This window comes from Eucalyptus grandis, chromosome 3 (assembly GCF_016545825.1).
Source record: "Eucalyptus grandis isolate ANBG69807.140 chromosome 3, ASM1654582v1, whole genome shotgun sequence".
NCBI classification, from domain to species: Eukaryota; Viridiplantae; Streptophyta; class Magnoliopsida; order Myrtales; family Myrtaceae; genus Eucalyptus; species Eucalyptus grandis.
In genome coordinates this window covers 25,478,132-25,498,907 of record NC_052614.1, presented here as the reverse complement: position 1 = coordinate 25,498,907, position 20,776 = coordinate 25,478,132, and the positions used below count along the sequence as shown (strand labels likewise).

The window sequence follows — 20,776 nt, the reverse complement described above, 5'->3', positions numbered from 1 at the left end:
ACGAATGCACTGTCAAACTGGCTATGGTCTTGTCACTGTTCGCCCCAACGTATGTCTCCTTGCGCTCAGAAACGAGGAGAAAAAGAAAAGCCCCACCAATTAATGAATCCCACCTGTGGGTTTCGATTTTCTTATTCAGAAGCAGTCAGCCGATTTGAGAAATAACAATGTCAGGAATATTTTCCACAGATTCCTATATCTCGCTCTTGGGTTTCGATTTGTCATTTTCGACGAGGAGCGCAAGAATGTTCGGCGAAGGAATACTAAAATTAATTGACCAAGCTCTTCCCCAAGTGACCTGCACAACTGCCCATGTGCACGTTCTCTAGACAACCGATGGAGTCAATCTCTCTCTCTCTCTCTCTCTCTCTATCAATCGATTGAGAATATCATTAATCATATATAGATATAGAAGTTGCTAATTAGAGTTAGGATTAATACCATAAAAAATCTCAAATTGGTACACCGATAATAAATTTACTCTAAATTAATTTTTGTCCATTTAAAACCCTATCTATGACAAATTTACCCTTTTTTTTTAATTTACATTAAACTTTAATGTCAAATTGCTAAATTTGGTGACAAGTATCGATTGACAAATATACTAATTTAGAATGGTATCCTTCATTTATCATAGGTGTATTGATTTATCGATTTTAAACTTTAATGTCACATTGCTAAATTTGGTGACAAGTATCAATATGTTGAAAGGTCGAGTTCGTTAGTTTTATTTATGAATATGTACCAAAAATGTTTTCTAAGGAATTATAATTCTCATTCAGAAGTTTCATTTTTTCATAATGAAGAATGTACCCATTTGCATATGGATTGACACAATTTAGGACCATCCACTTTTGAAGTGGTCAACATAAAACCTTTCAAGCTGCAAATACAATAGATTGGCACGAAAAAAAGGAACAAAAATACCTAAATCATTCTTGATTTTCAAAGGACAATACCATTCTTTTCTCCCTACTACTCTCTTTTCCGAGAGGTAGCTCATTGCTGACTAGACTACACATAGAGTGGAAAAATGCAACATACTTCTTTTTACACACCATCCTATATTTTATTTTTGCCAATCACATAAAACGCACACAACCAAATTCACGGACGATCAATCTCCATTTCTTCGTCTCCCAAGCAAACCACGCACAACCCTCAGACAGCAAAGTTGACGACGGACCGGTACGTCTGTCCGGGCTGCCACCCAGCGGGGATCACGTGCTTGGCAACCAGGGTCTTACCGGACTCAAGAGAGGTGAGCTTGATCGAGAATGGGGCGCGCAGCTGGCCCGCGCCATCCAGCTTCCAAACCGCGCCCCACGACTGTTGCATCGGATGCCAAGAGTCAGAGTCTAGAGCCTGCTTCAGTTTGACGGAGCCGAGCTCGCCATCCCCATTCGCGTACTCAATTAGCGCAGCGAAATAGTAGGGGTTCGAGCCGGAGTCAACGTGGAATGCCACCTTCACGCCGGGGAACTTGCACTTTACTCTGATTGACATTGTAAATATGTGCACATAAATAGACTTTTAATAAGCAAGTTAGACTATTTGCTGACTAGTATAAGTCTGGTGAAAGCAAAGTTTCTCGTTAATTGAAAGCACTTTTCAATGCGTTTTATCTTCCTTTTTCCCTCTGCGCGTCTGTTAAAATTGGAATTCACTCGAAAGGATCCATAGAGAAAGGATCAACCGTACGGACTTTTTGTATTGAATTTGCAGCACCCCAGCGTTGCGAAGTTCATCGGCCTTGCCGGAGCTCGCCATGTCTCCAAAAGCCGTGCCGCTCAAATCGAAGTGAGCAGATTCAGCAACACAAGGGCCACCAGGGCATTCATCAGTTATAACGACCGTCACTGGCTTCCCGGAGCAAGCCGCATTTTCAGTGCATTTCACCTGAAATTTAATCAGCAAGAGCTCAAAAGACTGCACTTCCTAACTACTACTAAATAATCTGTTTCAATAGGACAATATGTACCGAGTCAAATAATCTATTTAAATACGAAGAATTTAAACTACTTTTAATGGTAGTCTAGAAAGCGTGCCGCAGTAGATGTTTTCATGAATTCTATTCCACGATTGTTAATTTAGGAAAAGCATATCTCGTGAACATATATTAACTTTGTCCGTGGCATATTTTCTCCGATGACGGCGAATATAAAATAATTCGAGAAACACTTTTCTAGCAAGAGAGAAACCTTGTAACAAGCTCCACATCCTTTGCCTGATTTGAAAAGAGAAGACCCTCCTGCGGACACCATTGAAGAGAATGGAGCTTGGTCGACCCCACTCCCGTACCCACATGCACCACCTACATACAAAATATCATACAAAGCATATTATATATAATATATTATATATGTATGTATAAATATATATGTATATTTGCAGATCAGGTGAAATGTGTAATTACTAGTGTAGTATTGTCTAGCGTTGTACTTGATTCCAGTTTGACCTCTAAGTCTACATGTGTTTGGTACAAAGCCAAAATCAATCACGATTAGGTGATTGACCTAAGCTACTCATATGTCCGAACCGATTTATACTCGAAAGACTTGATAAGTCATTCCATTACCATCGCTTGCATAAAAAGATCTTTACTCCAGGTAAATTGACCAAATAAAAATATAATGTCATTCCATTACCATCGCTTCCAGCGCCGTCGGGACTCCGTACCACGTCGCACCTGCCGGCGACCAATCACCGTTGGACTGAACTTTCGAGATGTTAAGCGATTTGGGGTTGAAGCAGTGAGACGAGTTTATGAGGAGAGAAAGGAGAAGGGCGAGAGGGAAGCAAATCGATGGAGATTGAAGAAGCGCCATGTGATTCTCGAGACACTTTGGTCAGGAGTTTCATTTCTTGCACTCGATTTGGGAGCACAACGGGCGGGTATTTATAGTCAAATTGACAGCACAAAATTCCACTAAATCGGAGTCCTTGTCGTCATTGGAGAATTTTCGGCGATAGTTTTTGCCATTATTTATTGTTATTTTATATGGTTTGCTCGCACTATAACTTTTCTTGCAAGCTGAATAATCCGACACAATAATCTCCGCAAATGCCTTTATGGAAACATTAGAGCGTCATGAGAGCAAGCGATCCCACAAATCCGAGATATCACATATTTCAAACACGTTTTGGAGATTTTCTAGTTGTATTTTGATAACTTTCCCTTTTTATCAATATATATTTCTTAATTTTGTTATTCAATTTCGGTTACTTGGTTATTTTCCAGATGATGACCTCTCTATATATAGGCACCTAAGATATTGTAATCTTCACTTCTTTATTTAAAATAAATGCTATCTTTTGGAATGCATAACTTCCTCTGCGTCACGTTCGAATCATTGAATTATGGATTCATGCAGATTTTACGGCAAATAAAGAATTAGCAACAACGGTCTGTACGGAGATTTTCGTGAGGGTCAACGGAAATAGTTTGGATATCGCACGTATGCGTGCGCATCTCTCAGTACTTCCAAAACCAGTGATCAATTGACATCTACGAATGTCTTTAAGCTAGAGGTGTTAAATGGGTTGCACAACCCATTTATGGACCCATTTATGGTTAAATGGGTCATTAATGGGTCAAGCTTTCTTTCATAAAGCATCAATAACGGGTTTTAATGGGTCAAGAGTCAAGACTAAAATATATGGATTTTAAATGGGTTAGAGAGCTAACCCATTTATCAACCCATTAAAAATAACTCATTTATTTTCACTCAAAATCTCACCATCTCTCTCATCTCTTTAACTTTATAAAATTTTTTTTTTTATAAAAACCGAAATTATAATTATTTTAATTTTTATTTTTTCTTTTCTTTTTCTTTCCATTTTTTTCTTTCTTCTTTTTTTCTTTCTTCTTCCTCTGTTCGCCGGCACGGCGATGGCGGCGACCGACCAAGCGAGCCTCGAGCTCGCCGGCGCCGGCGGCGTCGGGCGAGCTCGAGCTCGCCCCTCGCCGGATCTAGCGAGGCGGAGGCCTTGCCGACGCCCGGCGAGGCTTGAGCCTCGCCGAGATCGGCGAGGGGCGAGCTCAAGCTCGCCCGACACCGGCGAGCCTCGAGCTCGCCAGATCGGGCGAGCGGCGGTCCGGCGAGGCTCGAGCTCGCCGACGCCGGTGAGCCTCGAGCTCGCCGGATCTGAGCCTCGCCGATCTGGCAAGACTCGAGCTCGCCGGATCGGCGAGCCTCGAGCTCGCCGGCGTCGGCGAGCCGGGCGAGCTCGAGGCTCGCCCGTGGCGGGCCGGGCGATCGTCGTGGTATTTGGGCGGGTGACCAAAGAAGAAGAAGAAGAAGAAAAAAAAAAGGAAAAAGAAAAGAAAAAGAAAAATTATATTCTTTAAAATAAAAAAAAAAAAAAGTAAAAATTAATTTTAAAAAATAAAAAATTAATTTTAAAAAATTAATTAATTAATTAAAATTCGATTTTTAAAAATAATTGTTTGAAAAATTATAAAAATTGTCCATTAAATTTGTTGTATAAAACCATTTTAGCAATATCATTTTTAATATATATATATATATATATATATATATATATAAACTTTTTAGGTTTCGTTAAATGGGTTGGGTATGGGTCTGATGCACGGGTCGAGTCGGGTATGGGTAAAAAATTTTGCACTATAATAAATGGGCCATAAACGGATTAAATGGGTCGATTTGGGTCGGACCATTTATGACCCGACCCAAACCCGACCCGACCCACCCGTTTAACGGGTCTACTTTAAGCTAACTGCAATTACTTCAAATCATTCTAAAGGCGAGATCTAGCTCCTCTTTTTCTTTGAGATTAGAGAACCATGCATGCTTATTAGGCTGGGAGAAGGTTTATCGAAATATGGCAAGAGGCACTTCCGGCTCCATAACATAATTCCACGTATATAGAAAATATAATTTGGAACATTAATCTTAGTCTTTTTAAATTTTCATGCCGACAAAATCTTACATGACTATGGGAGTAAGATATAAGAAAAAAATTCATCTATCTTTATACTATTTGCATAACATTATCGAAGAGATTTCTCGAGATTTGCATAGTTAATTGAGGCATTTAGGGATTTCCAGCTCAAAAGCTAGAATTAATTTTTTAAAATCCCACAAAGTGCGTGTAAACTACTCTAGGGCAAGGCCACTTTGCACAAGCCACATGTTTAGATTTAACTTATTCATGGGGCATACAAAGTGTTCAGTTGGCCTCTAGGTTGTTAGGCTCTCTCTCTCTCTCTCTCTCTCTCTCTCTCTCTCTCTCTCTCTCTCTCTCTCTCTCTCTCTCTCTCTCTCTCTCTCTAACCATATTTAGGATTACCAAACTAAAGTTGTCCAATTCTTTGACACAAGAAGCACAGCCACAACTGCAAATCAAGAATTTAGGCATAGTTCATGTATTCTATGTAATGTTGAGGAACCATAAGATTAATAATTACGATGTAACTGCTAGAAAATACAGAAATAAAAGTATATACAGGGGAAAAAAAACAATCTTATCTATAAGAATGTGGTGGTCATGAACCGACCTATGTGTATGTTTACGGAATTTTTCTTAATGCAATTGAAACTTGCGCACATGTACCTTGACAAGTCCATGAACAAAATTGTTTGTTGTCAAAAAAATTGGAGGTGATAGGGCGGAAATCTCTCTGATTGGACATCCAATGCCCTCAAGTTTGTCCGGGCATGCGAATTTTTGGGGTTCGCCCATGCGGCTAAGTCTAAAAAGCAGTTATCCACCCGAATATAAACTCAATAGCGCGCCCTCAACCTCACATCAACATTCATCTTTACTATGGCACAAATTGTGGAAAATGCACACTACTCCTAAGATCAACCTCCCCATTCAAACTCAGCATATAAGGAATATCACAACTTGGATCATAGAGCATGCGGTGATCGAAACCCTTACGGGTCGCGGTGATCGCCACAGTCCTTTGGCACATCTGGAAGGCTCGAAATGCATTTATTTTTGGACGAAAACATCCTGATCCGCATCGTGTGGCTGAAGAAGCAATGCTTCAATCTCGTGTGGATTCTACTGTTGCTCGTTCTTCCACCTGCAAAGCTGCTTTGGTTCAGCATCATGGATCTATATGGAGACCCCTAGATCCGGGGGTTTTAAAGGTCAATATCGATGGATCTTATCAACTGGGAAGCAGGGAAGGGACTATGGCTTGTGTGTGTCGTGATTCGCAGGGACAACTTACCGGTGGCTTCTCAGATAGCTTTGCTGCCTTCTCGGCTCTACAGGCGGAGATCCATGCTTGCTTGCTTGCTCTCCGTCATTTGATTGATCAAGACCTCTCTCATGCTGCGCTGACTCTTGAATCGGATTGCCAGACCCTCATCGAGACACTGAAGGGTCAGCGCTCGCCGCCATGGCAAGAACGAAGCCTCTTCTCCGAAGCTGCCTTTCTGCTTTCGTTTTTTCCCAACATTTCCCTAGCCTTTTGTCGTCGTGAGGCAAATGTTGCTGCTGACTGGGCTGCGAAGGCCCATAGGGTTAATTCAAGCGAAGTAACTGGGCTGTTTTCCCCCTCCCCTCTTTTAGATCTTATTTACGCTGATGCGATAGCTGCTGCTTGTAATCGGTTTGGTCCTTATATATAATAGGTTTTGTTTGAAAAAAAAAAAAAATATCGTCCCATGCGATAGAGACTGCTTCGTTTATATTATTGTCCAACGTCCTCGAGCTGACGATCAAAGTTCACATTTTACCAACAATTTCTTTTGGCCAACACGTTCCTCCAATTGATTGATTAAGACAAAATAGGCACACATGTTCTAGGGGAAAAAGAGATTAGCTCTTGAATTTATTAATTGATCAAGTTACTATATACATTCAAAGGTGAATATAAGTGTCACGGGTTAAATTCAATAATCTCATAAGCTGAAATGTCCGGTCATGGTGTCGATAATATATGTATTTAACAAGAATTGTGAGGTTGATATAGTATATTGCGAGAATTGGCTCATTGATTTATGATTGTATCTGAAATAAATAAATAAGTAATAGTAATAAGAGAAGCAAGTTATTCCACGCCGCACATACATATAACCATGAAATCAGGCGATCCTGTCGCGAATGACTCGATGTAGAGTCATCTAGGGTTTCTACGAGTCGCCAGCATTTAAGGACTGCCTGCGGCATCCAGCAGAGACAAAAACAGGGCAAAACCCTCGTCACGAAAGCGAGACATGTCCGTTGATGCAGCCGTTAATGGAGGTTATTGGCCGTTGAAGATCGTCCTCGCACCGTCACTTCAGTTTTGATTTATCAATTTCCGCTCGACCTTTTTCGAAGAAAAAGAGCGACTCCGCTACGCAATGAACGGCGAGAATTAGGGTTCCTTCGCAGGCTGAATTTGCGGGCATCGTTTAACCCGTCAATGACAAAAGCTCAGATCCGGAGCATCTACGCTCGTTTTGTCTTAATTCGAGGTTGTCCAAAATTTTACCTTTTTTTTTTGGTCGAAATAGAGGAACTATATATTCAAGTGAGATAACCGGTACAACCTGCGGCTAGTGCATCAGCACAATCAAGGTTGAGCAAGTAAAAAGGAGGAAAGACGGTCCAGTTTTGGGTTAAGTTTGCACGATTATGGGCCTTGGCAGCCCAATCGACAGCAACGTTGGCTTCTCTTCTACATTGTCGAGAACTGGGATTAGGGAAAAGAGAAAACAGAACGGCAGCTTCAATAAACAGAGGACGCTCCTTCCATGGCGGCTCTCTGCGTTTGTTCAGCGTGTCGATGAGGACGAGATAGTCCGATTCAACGAGCAGATCTGCATGATTGAAGCCTTGCTGAAGCAGGTGCTGGAGAGTGAAAGAAAATGCTTGGATCTCCACCTGCAAGGCCAAACAAGCGGCAAATTGTCTAGAGAAGCCATCAGTAAGTCTTCCATGGTGATCACGGCAAATATAGGCCATAGTTCCTTCCTTGCTACCTAGCTGATGTGCTCCATCGATATTGACCTTCAAGATGCCTAGATCTAGTGGCTTCCAAAGAGATTCTTGGTTCAAGATCGATCTACCTTTGCTAGTCTGGGTTTGAATGGATAGCCGAGCAACATGGGTCTGAGCTAACGCTACCTCTACCACGTGTATTGGGTTGAGACTCTCACGCCAGAAGATAAGCCCGTTACGAGCTTGCCAGATTTGCCAAAGGACTGTCGCGATGGTCTCCAAACCAGGTAATAGTTGCTGTGTTCGAACTCTCTCTGTGAGCCAAGCATCAATTCTCTGTATTGCTTGAGGTAAGATATGAACATTGATTTGGGGATGAGACCATATTCGCTGAGTCCATGGATAGAGTAAAAACAGATGTTCTAAGGTTTCTGGTGCTTGTTGATTGCATACAATACAAGTCGGTGTTCGAACTCTCTTTGTGAGCCAAGCATCAATTCTCTATATTGCTTGAGGTAAGATCTGAACATTGATTTGGGGATGAGACCATATTTGCTGAGTCCATGGATAGAGTAAAAGCAGATGTTCTAAGGTTTCTGGTGCTTGTTGATTGCATACAATACAAGTTGGATCGGTGATAATGTGTCCCTGGTATAAGTTTGCTCTGGTGGATAATGCATTGTGACATAGCGACCCTAGGAAATTGCAAATTTATGGGGCAATGTGCATTATCCAGATTTTCATCCATAACAGTTTAGGATTCTGATATGATGTGGAAGCCCTATTGCCTATCTATTTTGTTGCTAATTGGGTGAGCATGGTAAGCACTCTTAACAGTGTAATGGCCATGTTTTGTAGCAGTCCAGATGAGTTTTTCCTTGGCATAGTTGGGTCTTACTGGAATGGTAATGATCTCGACTATGATCTGATTGTCAAAAAACCTGTTTAGAAGAGGAACATTCCAGGTGTTGTGGTCTTGATCGATGAGGTCAGCCACCAACTGAGGTTCGTCTTGAGCTGTAGGTCCACCTAATATCCCGATAGGTAGCCACCAATCTTCACGTACATTGATCAAATGCCCATCTCGAACAGATCATCTAATATTGGGTAAAATCGCATCCCTACCAATCAGAAGGCTTTGCCGACCCCATGATGGTCAAGGGCCTTTTTCCGCATTCCAAAAGTTCTTTGCATGGAAGTAAAGTCCTCTAAAAAATTTACTCCATAGAGATAGTGGCTGATGGAGTAAACGGCATGCTTGTTTCCCGAGCATGACTTTGTTAAAGTTTATAAGATCACGAAACCCTAAACCACCAGCTTCCTTTCTTCCTTTTAGAACTTCCCAATTCTGCCAATGAATTCCTAATTTGTGCCTATCATTCTGCCACCAAAACCTTGCAATTCTTTGTTCAATGGATTTGCAAAGGGACACAGGGAGTTTAAAGATAGACATGGCGCATTGTGGTATCGCATGTACTATAGTCTTAAGAAGGATCTCTTTTCCACCCTTTGAAATTAGATTTTCTTTCCAGCCTTCCAACTTTGCATGAACTCTCCCCATGATCCAGGAAAACATATCCTTTTTGGAACGCCCCCAATCGGATGGTATTCCCAAATACTTACCAGACCTTTGCAACACTGGTACTCTAAGTTCTCTCGCCAGATTTTCCTGTAATCTAACAGGGCAAGTTTTACTGAAAAAAATTCCAGATTTGTTACGGTTAACCTCTTGCCCTGTAGCTAAACGATATTGATTCAAGATTTGCTAGATTCTAACATTCTTGAACAGTACCATCTAGAAAGAAAATTGCATCATCAGCAAAAAACATATGAGATAAAATAGGACACCACATATTCAGCTTGATGCCCTTGAGATGCCCCATGTTAATAGCTTGGTTAATAAGGTAAGATAAGATATTTGCCAGCAAGATGAAAATATATGGGGATAGAGGATCGCCCTACCGAAGACCCCTGGTAGGATGGAAATATTGTAGCTATTCGCCATTAAATTTTACACTAAAGGATGTTGTCGTTATGCACTACATCACCCACCAAATCCATGTGGAATGGAATCCTAATTTAAGTAAATAATCTTGAAGAAAATCTCATTCCACCCTGTCATACACCTTTTGCATATCCATTTTAAGAACTGCCAGAAGTGTTGCTTCCTTTTCCTTATCTTGATCTGATGAAGAACCTCCTAGACTATTAAAATATTATCTTGTATTTACCTACCACCCACAAAGGCACATTGTTCCTCAAAATTAGATATGATAGCATTGGTTTCAAACGGTTAGCAATCACCTTGGAAATAATTTTATAAGCATAATTACAAAGGCTGATAGGGTGGTATTAATCCAAACGTTCTAGGCGTGGGGTCTTGGGAATCAAAGAGATAATGGTCCTATTTAGAGCGGGGGGCATATTCCCTGATATAAAACAGTTTCGCACCGCTGTAAAGAGATCATCCTTAATGATATCCCAGTGAAGTTGATAAAAAAAAAAAAAAAAAAAAAGGCCATTTAGGCCATCTAGGCCCGAGGCTTTGGTAGTCCCTAACTAAAAAGTGGTCTAGTACACCTCCTCATGAGTTACCATAGATGTTAACACCTCATTCATCTCCATTGTAACACATGGGCATTAGTCTAATATAGGTCCAAAGTTGCGACTGCCCACTGTGGTATATAAGCGTGAAAAAAAGGAGGACGTCATCTCTTGTAATTGCCTAGTATCCCGCACCCAATTTTGGTCGTCATCCTGCAGCATGCTGATTCGATTCCTTTGTCGTCTTTGTATGGTGGTAGCATGAAAAAATTTGGTATTCTTATCTCCCAATTTCAACCAATTGATCCGGGAATGCATTGCCCAATATTGTTCTTCTTGTTGCCACACCCGTTGGATCTACTCTTTCAAATTTCCTAATGATAAAAATAAATCAAAACAAATCAAGTTAGAATATATAAAAAAAAAACTATAAGTTCGAATATTCGAACTAAATTTAGCCCAAGAATTTTACCTATTCCGATACGGCTTTCTCGAGGGGTGGCGCGCACAAGTGGTAGCCTGCAATGGTGGTTCACCAAGGGGTCGAGCTGTTCGTTGGATGTCCGGTGAGGTAGACCTGCAACCAAAACAGGGGAGGACCTTGGACAGAATGAAGGTGCAGCGAGGACAGCTTCAGGTCGGCATCGGGACTCCGGTGAAGGCAGGCGGTGGCGAGCATTGGTGGACGGCGAGTGGGTTCTAGCGAAAGGCAGCTGACGCAGAGGCTACTGGTGCGGGCGTCAGAGGTGGAACGGCTGGTGTCGTTCGGAGGAGGGACGTCGGACGGCGGAGGCGCAAGATCGGGCACTGCAGCAGCAATCGTCGGAGGAACAAAGAACTGCCAGTGTCTCTGGTGGCTTAGAGCAGCACGAGCACGCGGACAAGGCAGGGGTGCAACTTCAGCGAGCGTCGGGTCGAGGCGAGCTCGATGGTGGCGGCGGTGTCGCGAGGTTGACCGGCGCGAGGGGCGGTGACTCGCGGAGTTCTTGGGAGTGATGGGCGCGCAGTTCTCGAGCTGGTGCGGCGTCGCGGGAGCGGGCTCTGTGATGGAGGTCCACCGGTGTTGAGTGACGCCTGGGCAGCGGCGGAGACGCGGCGAGCCAGCTCGGAATTGGCTGGGCCGTGGGTTGTACGGCGTGGTCGTCGGGGTGACGAGCGGCGATGGCGAGTGGATGCTCGGGCGGAGCTCCGATGTACGGACAGAACAAGCGGCGACCTTGGGCGCGGGGGCTCGCAAACGAGCGGCGATGGCCGGTGAGAAAGGTGCTGCCGAAGAAGATGAGCGTGTATTTGTTCTCCTTTTTCCTTTTCTTTTGTTTTTTCCTCTTACTAGCCGCACATCCCTTCTCACGTCTTCTCCCTATGCTCTCTTTTTTCCCTCCGCAGCAAATCAGCGAAAAGGAAAAAGAAACTGCTCCTTCGACTTTCTATTCCCAAAGAACCAAAACCCCTCTTCCTTCTCCTCTCTTTTCACTTTTTGACTTTTTTTCTCTTCCTCTTCGTTTGCTATTTTTTTCTTAGACGAACAATGAAAAGGAGCCCCGAACCACATAATTTTTTTACTCTGAATTTTTTTTCGAATTCCTCCCCCCGAGCCGAAGCGAAGCCTCGGCTTCTCTTTATAGAGGAAAAACTCCCGTTCATTTTTGCTGGTGAAGATTTCCCAATATACTTGCACATATTTACTCAACCACTCAACAAGAAAATGGCTCCAAAAAATCATACGGTTGTTGAGTTTTTTTTAAATTCAAAATGAGGAGATTTGTTCAACAATCAAATGTTTTATTATTCAACAGAATATTCAAAATTTCCTCCAAAAACCAAATGCTCTATTTTTAATTTCTAAAAAATTAAATTAGGTGTCAACATACACCTCCTCATGAGTTACCATAGATGTTAACACCTCATTCATCTCCATTGTAACACATGGGCATTAGTCTAATATAGGTCCAAAGTTGCGGCCCACTTGTGGTATATAAGCGTGAAAAAAAGGAGGACGTCATCTCTTGTAATTGCCTAGTATCCGCACTTTTAATTTTGGTCGTCATCCTGCAGCATGCTGATTCGATTCCTTTGTCGTCTTTGTATGGTGGTAGCATGAAAAATTTGGTATTCTTATCTCCCCATTTCAACCAATTGATCCGGGAACGCATTGCCCAATATTGTTCTTCTTGTTGCCACACCTGTTGGATCTGCTCTTTCAAATTTGTTGCTATCGGTTTGTCGTAAGAACAATGGGGTTGATTGATGAGATGTTGTAGTTGTTGTTGCAAAGCTGCTACTTTAAGGTGATTATGCGAAAATTTATTGTGACTCCACTTAGCTAAAGCAACAGAAACAGCCCGTAATTTATGCAAGAGGCCGGAATCCTTTACCTGATATGAGTTCCATGATTTGACAATATCCTCACGACATTCATGGTCCTGGTTCCAAAAGGCTTCAAACATAAAATGTCGCTGTCTTTTTCCAGTAGATGATGTAGTGTTTAATAATAATGGACTATGGTCCGAACCCACAACAGATAGAGCAAAAACTTCAGCCTCAAGAAACATTAGGCACCAATCCATAGTACACAACACTCAATCCAGACGTTCCTTTATGAAATCATCCTCTTCTCAGTTATTCATCCATGTGAAGGTGCAGCCCTTACTATCTATATCCATTAGAGAACAATCATTCAAAACAGCTCAAAAAGAAAATAATCTATGAGATTTAGCTGGTCTTTTCCCTACTTTTTCCCAGTGATAAATGATTTCATTAAAATCGCCGACACAAACCCATGGTAAATGATTGCGGTAGCTGATTTGTTTGAGGTCCTCCCATACTTGTTGGCATAGTTGATAAACTGCGGGGGCATGAATACAGGTGAGTCGTCAGGTTCTATCCTCCATATCATCCTTGCATATCATATCAAAGAAGTCTGAAGTAGACCGAACTATCGTTAAGAAAAGCTTATCATTCCAAAAGACAGCCGAGCCTCCAGCTGAGCCAACTAGCTTATTCACATGTAAATTCAAAAAGTGTAAACAACGCTGCCGTCGTTGAAGCACAGAATCTTTGTTTTTAGTTTCCATAAGAAAAAACAAGGTCGAGCTGTTCCTTTGCCACTAGGGCCTTTAGTGCTTGAACTGTCAGGGGATTGCCCAAACCCTGACAGTTCCAACTTAGGAGCTTCATTTGTGAGTGGGTGGTTGTTGAGGGCCAGCCACCTTAGCCCATTGTCCTGCCTCATCTACTTCCAAGATGGGTGTGTCTAGGAGAAGTGATTCATCTAGATTATATTGTGCTGAAGTTCTCATTTCATAGGGATTATAGTGCTTGATTTTCTTGGCAGGTCCAATTTTTGGAGTAAGTCTAGTGTTTTTCATTTTCTTGGCCTGCGGTAATGTGATTAACTGGGTCTATAATCCTTTCATCTTTGTTGTTGTAGGTATCAGAGCAGTGGTGATGGGGCTACTATGCACCATTCCAACTTAACGATTTTGCACCTTTAGAGCTGTAGACGTAGAGCTAATTGCTGCCATAGGCTGTTGCAGGGGGGCCTCTTCGATGTTAGCAATGGGGGGTAGTAATGGGAGATGGTGGGTCGAAGATGGAGGAGTTTCAGGTACTACCTCGTCTGGATGCTCTATTTTTCCTTCGTTTCATTAGAAATCCGCCAGTAAGGGCTGTGCTTCTTGACCTCCGCGCGAAGCCATTGGCCATAAGCCATTTTCTCCTTGCCTTCTAGTTTTGCTTCATCAAAAGGAATCTCTTTGCAATACATTGCGTAATGTTCTAGTTTTCCACATGAATAACAGAAGTGGAATAGCCTTTCATAACGAAAATCTAGCCATAGAGTCGTGTTATTTATTCGATCAGTTGGCCTGTCTTCAACAATTCTTGTAAATCAATTTCTACCCTTGCTCTGTCAGCTCAGTGTGGAACCCTCTTTCGAATCTACTTTCACTTCTAGCACCTTACCCACATTTTTAACTACTTTGCTAATCATTTGTTCAGTGCACCATTCTAAAGGGAGGCCAAAGACTTGCACCAGAAAGCGCAGGTGGAAAAATCGTAGTAGTGCATCGGTGTATTCGGTATCCATGATTTAAAAACTACCAGATGACTAGAAAATAACCAAGGCTCGCCTTCCAGGATTCTCTATTTTTCTACCTCCGACTGGAATTTTCCGACATACAATCCAGCCTCTCTTTGTGATATTTCAACATGTTCTGTTCTCCACACACGTTTCAAGGTACTTTGAAATGCTTGAAAATTAATAAAGGGATTAGAATGAATTTTATCTATTAGTGTTAATCGACATTCCTCCAGTTTTTCAGGTGATGGCTCATCATTCCAAACCTCGATTTCTTGTTCAGAGCAGAGACAGCCCAATCTGTGACATAGGGCAGCAAGTCTGGAGGAATTCTCGTGTTCTTCATGGTCCACGAGGTGGATTCGCAGAGTCGATTGACCAGAAGGCAAAGCCAGAGCTAGAGCGAAGCTGCAGAAGCCGAATCAACCGAAATCTGGAGCGTCGATTGAGGGAAGAAACCTCGGAAATGGGCAATTGTAGCCATGCAGAGACCGAAAAAGTAAACTAGCGACCAGAATTGAGAACAATGCTAAGCCCAATGGGTTAGGGCATCGAAGAGGTAGAATCAACTGGGCGAAGCTCTACCTAGTCAGGTGAAAGAAGCGGCATTGAAGACCAGCGTAGATAGCATCGAGGAAGAAGGGGATTGAGATTACAGGGGGTACTAGAGAGCCATGGATGACAAGGTATACGAGAGAGCCATGGATGATGGATGAGATGCAGGTAGAGTGGAAGGTGAAGATTAGGGTTTACGAAATTGAGCTACCATTAAGGTAGAGAGGGCTCTGCATATCGAGAGAAGGTGACTTCGTAAAATTTTACCTTTTAAATCAACAAACTTGACAACAATTGGATGTAATAAGTGTAATTATTATCATTGGTCGGCAATTGAAGGGAAATTTTTTCAATTCGAGAAGGTGCACGACAGTGGTTTGATTTTTTCCATGGGATTCGATTTCACTTTCAAATCCTCATATTTCAAAAGTGATGGAAAACGTCCACGTGGGTATTGCCATCAGCCGGATATAAACAGGATTAAGACGTTGATTCTTGACAGGTTACTGGGTTGGTGCCACGTGGTGGTCGCCTTCAGAGGGGAGAAAATTTATTGTTCATAAGTTTTTAATCGAAGAAATGCTGACTCCTTCCTAGTCAACATGATTTTCGCAGTGGAGAAAAAAGAATTTTAAGAGAAATAACATTCAAGCGGATTAATGAAATTATATATTTTACGTTGAATGTGATCTACTTGTCCTCTGTACATTGGATTAGTACACCAAGGATAAAGTTGATAACCTTTCCAATCAGTTGGGATTGAGCTGTTGAGAGTTCTTGTGCTGCTTCATCGTTCGCGCCCTCTTCGTCGGCGAGTCGGAAACGTTTGGAGTTTGATGAATACTGAATAGGTTGAGCAAGGAAGGCGGTATCCAGTTGAAATTCTTCACACCAGTGCACTTGAAGCAGATTACTTGGATGCAGCTATTGTTACTGCTCTTCAAATACATGTGCAGCAACCATGTGGCGATATTTTGATTTTTTCTTACCGGTCAAGAGGAAATTGAAGCAGCGGAAGAGCTTTTGAAGTATAAGGGGGTTTTGGCTCCAAAATTGCCGAACTCATTAAATGCCCGATATATGCCGATTTGCCTACAGATTTTCAGGCAAAGATATTTAAACTCACGCCAGAAGGTGCTCGTAAGGTGGTCCTTACGACAAATATTGCGGAGATGTCATTAACAATTGACTGAATAAGCTGTGTGATTGATCCGGGTTTTTGCAAGAAGAAATCGTACAAGCTAAGGACGGGAATGGAATCACAGCTAGTGACTCCAATCTCCAAAGCTTCAGGAATGCAGAGAGCTGGCCGTGCCGAGAACTGGTCCAGGAATGTGTTTCCCGTTGTACACGTTACGCAATTATCAAATTGATCTAGAAGATAACACTGTACTAGAGGTTCAACGGACCAACCTTGCTAATGTTGTCTTCACACTAAAAAGCCTTGGAATTCGCGATACACTCAAAGCTATTGTATGGATCGGCCACCAGCTGGTTACATACCTCGATTTTTCATTTATTCTTTATTCTCGTACTTGACCATCACCATTTTCCCCCTTTTTTCGGGGACATATGCACTTGATCTCCACCTACTGTATGGTATCTTCCGTGTAGATTTGGCTACAGGTGGGATTCGGCTTTAGTTGAGTTTTACAGCAGACTTAACACCTCAAATTATGAATGAATTATAAGTTCTGACATTCAATTTTTAAGTGTCATAATGAAAATCGAACAAAATGTCTTAACTTCTTTGAAGGGACTTAAAAGTTTACTTCATTTTATCAGAATTTCTCCATTTCAAAATTGAGAAATGTCTTCTGCCAGATCTGAATTCTTGGAATTCTCGTTTAATTTGTCACCAAGGAATAAGATGTAGAGATGGACACTAGATTGATGTATTAGAAACTTGTTCTCTAGTAATGCCATGGTAAAACAAATGTTTTGATGACAACATGAGGACTCGATTAGTTGATAATAAAGATCTTCAAATAAAAAGACTGAGAATGGCTTTGAGCACCATGCAGAAGGTGCATAGATACATGAGCAAGTTTTCATATCAAAACAAATACATTTTCAAACAAATTGCACTAAATTTACATGAACATTGCCGCTAATGAGCATCCTGATCCTGCCATATGATACCCAAGCTACAAACTTCCCTCAATAAAAATCAATCATCACATGCTTGTAGAAATTGAGAACTCTGTTCACAAAATTGATTAAACAAATCAAAGTGGAAAAACCAGAGCTACAGAATAGGTATGTGTTCCTCCCATACAAGAATTATGGGAGTTCCTTCCTACTATGTATGCTACGACCATGCATTATCTATGCTTTCTGAGTCGTTCAATTCACTTATCCAAGGATGCTGAAAAGAGTTTGATTTACCCCTGTACAAAGGAATAAATAATTAGAAAAGCACATTTTACTAAACAACATGCTTGGATTAAGATTATCTCAAATAATCCCACATCAGAACATAAACAAAAGTATTTCAAACTTGATGAAGATCACATCTAGCAGAACATGAAATAAAAAGCCAATGTCAAAAACAATGTCTGGCCAGCAAAGTAAAATTCTTGTAGACTGAATTTCTTCCACAAAATAATCAAACTCGTTTGATAAGCATAACCATAGAACCTAATAACCAAAAGATCAAGCCAAAAGGAAACTGCCACTTAGAAGACAAACAGCAGCTACCAAGAGATTACCTGATTTCAAGACTATATTTGTAGGTCTCCAAAATCTCGTTTCCAGAATGAATCAAGCCAGCTTTCTGGCTTTCACCGTCCAACCGTCCGCGTCAAAGAGCACATGTTGAGTCTGAAAGGCATGTATTAATACTTATATTGTCCCAATTCTCTTCAGAATCTCTATCGAATGATTTAATTAAAGGAATGAATAAGGAATGAATAAGGAATGAATAAGCAAAGGAAAAGGGTATTAAGACCATACTAGATTCGATACTATCCCCAAGATGAAATATTCATTAAAATTCTAGATTTAGCAATGCAGGATGATATAAATGGAACAGTATTGAAGATGAAAATTTAGATCTCAATGAAAAGCTACACATAAAGAGTGAACTAAAGTAGAGTAAATAAGAAAATGAACTACCGCTAATTTATTTACACAAGCGAAATGATCTCCCTCCCTCCCCTCCTTATATATATATACTATATAAAAATTTACTTTTGTTATTGGGTAGCCAATGGAACACACAATGATCAGCTGAACATGAATCACCTCGAAAAGAGAATTTCTGAACAAACACAATCAATCAAAGTACTTTGGCTCTCGTTATGTAGAGTCCTTCTCTACCTTAATGGTAGTTTACAGACCCTCAACCCTAATTACCCCTTCCTGCTCCACTTCCATCTTCGTTTTATCCCCTTTTCTCTCATCCCGGTGTCTCTGGTCTCCTTTCCTTCATCAACTGCGGGATTCAGCGACCTCAAGATGCCGCGTCTATTCACCCTTTGGGGATTTCTGTGTCAGTTTGCAGTGGGTTGAATTGTGCTCTGCTCTTCAGTTCAGCTGACTTCCACAGACATCGGTCAGTTGGGAAACGCCTACAACCCCAATTTTCTTCGGTTTCTACTTGGTTTAATTGCTGCATGTTCTCAAATTCTCCATCTGCCAATCGCTTGAGGATTCCTAATTAATCGATGGCCCGTAGTAGCTAAGTATTTACCTGAGAGGTCTCGTCTGTATTTGGCATGTCGAATTTGTGTGAATCTTCATATGCTGTATTGATTGTGGACAATTGGCTGGGCTCGGTGGAAGTTACCTTCTATGCTGCTCTGACTTTCGTCTAGATTGAGGATTTTTAGTCTTTCTCTCTGTTTTACGTCTTATAATGCTGGCCCTTGTACCGTTCTCTGTTCTAGAAATCTTGGGTCGACTTACTACAGAACAGGTAATAGAAGACTGGGATGATGCCCCATCACTTGCAAAGTTAGAAGAATGCCGATTAACTTTAGTAGGATACATCCTCTCTAATCCTTCCATAAATTTCCCAGCTTTTCAAAGTACATTGAAGCGAGTATGGCGCATTGACAATATGGAAATATCACAGCGAGAAGCGGGCATCTATGTAGCAAAACTTAGTTCTCATGCGGAAAAACAGAAAGTTCTAGAAGGAGGACCTTGGTGTTTCTTGGGTCACTTGGTCATTTTAAAACCATGGACCCCCAACACTCCTCTACACTGCTATGACTTTTCTACCTGTGCCTTCTAGATTCGGATATTTAGTTTACCTTTAGAATGATGTACAGAACCACTGATTAGTAGGGCGGTGAAACATTTGGGTCAAGTCTTAGAAGTTCGAATTGATACGAAGGAAGGGACATCATCCAGAACTGTGCGAGCTAGGGTAGAGCTGAACGTACAAGAATCTCTCAAGACAGGGAAACTAATTCGGCTTGAAGGAAAGCATTTCTGGCTCAATTTCCATTATGAACATCTCTCTCATTTCTGCTACTCGCGTGGAAAGCTTGGACATCATGCATTGTACTGCAGGGATATACCATTTACTGAAGCCAAATATGAAGGACGAGAAAAAATGGCCTATGGCCAATGGCTTCGGGCTGAGGTTAGGGAGCATAGTTCATACTAGCAGACGATCTATACGGAAAAGGACAACCTAGATCAACATGAAGAAGCCGTACCTAAAACCCCGCCCTCACAGCTACATCAGTCCCATTATTGCCCCAACCAGTAACTAATAATCATGTGATGATCTCCTCTGCAGTCGTTACAACCAGCCATCATGGAGCGGATCCTAACAAGCAGCCTCTTCAACCGCTAGTAATGCACGGCACTCCTATAACCACAACCATCATACCCACAGCAGATAAGTTAAAAGGGATTCAGATTCAACCAATGGAGGCCAAGGCGCATAAGACTCTGAAACATGCGAGACTCACACCGAAGGTAAGTGTGTTTAAAAAGTTGAAAAGACACAACCCCTCTGAATCAAAATGTTTACTGATCAACGACCCTGATGAAGCAAATCTGATGGACACACCTGTTTATGTGGCTGACGAAGTGGGAGCATGTGGCATCCCAAAAATTCAAAGCCAAGCCATAAGGTGTGTTAAAGTTTCTAATTAGGTGATAAGAATTTCCATGGCTTATGCTTTAGCCATTAGTCTTTTGATTAGATGATTTGTGCATATGAGTGTGGAAATTTAAAATCGATAGATTAATAATTTATGCTTGGCCATGTTGAAAATTGAAATCAAAAAAATATTTATAGAAGAATTCAAAAAAAAAAAAAAGGGTCAAAATTCGATTGGGCCTTAAGCCCAAGAGTGGAACTTTAATGGGCCAAGTTGGCCGGCCCATTGAAGCCCACAAGTGGGCTGTTGACCAGCCCAAGAGGAGGCCCAAGAAGTGGACAGATGGCCCAAGCACAAGAAGCCCAAACCCAATTCAAAACTCAATAGGACAAGTGGCAAAGGGGAAAGCCATGCATTGGCTGGTTTTTAGGCAAGTAATGATTGTTAATCATGAGGATTTGGGGGTATAAGAAGGGAAGAGAGAGAGAAGGTCGCCGGATTTCTTTTGGCCGAGAGAGAGGGTGAGAGAGAGAGAGAGAGAGAGAATTCGAGAAAGAGAGGGAGAGGCCGAGAGAGGAAGGAGGCGGAGCCGAGGGGTTGTCGCCGTCCGTCCGCCGTGTGCCGCCGTGTT

The 20,776-nt window shown here is 41.8% G+C and overlaps 1 pseudogene; it reads right to left on the bottom strand.

Annotated features, from left to right (window-relative positions):
* Positions 1-1,060: 1,060 nt before the first annotated feature.
* LOC120291284 lies at positions 1,061-2,853 on the bottom strand (annotated as a pseudogene).
* Positions 2,854-20,776: the final 17,923 nt, after the last annotated feature.